This window comes from Rousettus aegyptiacus, unplaced genomic scaffold, assembly GCF_014176215.1.
Source record: "Rousettus aegyptiacus isolate mRouAeg1 unplaced genomic scaffold, mRouAeg1.p scaffold_m13_p_16, whole genome shotgun sequence".
Taxonomy (NCBI): Eukaryota; Metazoa; Chordata; class Mammalia; order Chiroptera; family Pteropodidae; genus Rousettus; species Rousettus aegyptiacus.
Window position 1 is genome coordinate 28,262,914 of NW_023416291.1, and position 1,081 is coordinate 28,263,994.

At 36.5% G+C, this 1,081-nt stretch overlaps 1 pseudogene; it reads left to right on the forward strand.

The window, feature by feature from the left end:
* The first annotated feature begins 264 nt into the window (after positions 1-264).
* LOC118612679 lies at positions 265-383 on the forward strand (annotated as a pseudogene).
* Positions 384-1,081: the final 698 nt, after the last annotated feature.

Consider the following 1,081-nt stretch of genomic DNA (forward strand, 5'->3'; position numbering starts at 1 on the left):
TAATAACAAAATAATAATAATACAACAACATACCTTTGATAAGCTGTACAGACATTTATAAATGTGTCATATTGCTTGGTTGATTCGTTAACCCTAATATTTATTGCAGACCGGGGCCCAGGGATACACTGATCTTTTCTAATGAAATTCCCTAATTCTGTTGTCAATGCCAATTATTACACTACTATTTAAAGAGGAAGATTTGAAATTCATACTTCCCAATATGTTCAGGGGCAAGGAGAGACTATATTTAAAACTAAACACATCTATGGCCATGCCCCCCTGAACAAGCTTGATCACATCTAATCTTGGAAGCTAAGTAGGGTAGGGCCTGGTTAGTACTTGGATGGCAGACCACCTAGGAAAACCAGGTGCTGTAGGCTTAAAAAACAAAAAGTAAGGGATTATAAGCAGATAAGGTCCTTGCCTCAATAAAAATGAATTTAAAATTTTTTTTTAAATAAAATAAATGCATATCTCTAAGTGTTTCTGACTACAGTTTCTGTTCTAATGACATTAAGCCATTGAAAAAGCAGAATTTTTACTTTTCCCTTAGAGTGTCTTAGAGGCACTATTTTGTTTTAAATATCATAAGAAGTACCAAAGCTAATTAGTTCTCGATTTTCAAACAAGGAAACTGAGGCACAAAATGGTTTTAAAAAAACTTCCTCAGGGTCACAAAGCTAGTAGATAATGGAGTCGAAATTTGATCCCAACATGCCAGCTCTCAAATACTGCCCCTCAAATACACCCATTGTGGAAATCTCAATATACGAGGAGGGTCTCCTGTGTTTGTTTCTTTTGTTTCCCTCCCTCCCTCCCTCCTTCCCTCCCTTCCTTCCTCCCTCCCTCCCTCCCTTCCTTCCTTGTCTGTCTGTCTATCTGCCTGCCTGCCTGCCTACTGGTATGTATGTATGTATGTATGTATGTATGTATGTATGTATGTATCTGTCTATCTATCTATCTATCTATCTATCTATCTATGTATTTCCAAATCAGAAGGAAAAATATATCTATGCCATGAATCTCTCATTTAATATGCTCACAAATATCTTCACATGTTACAAATACCACTGTTTGC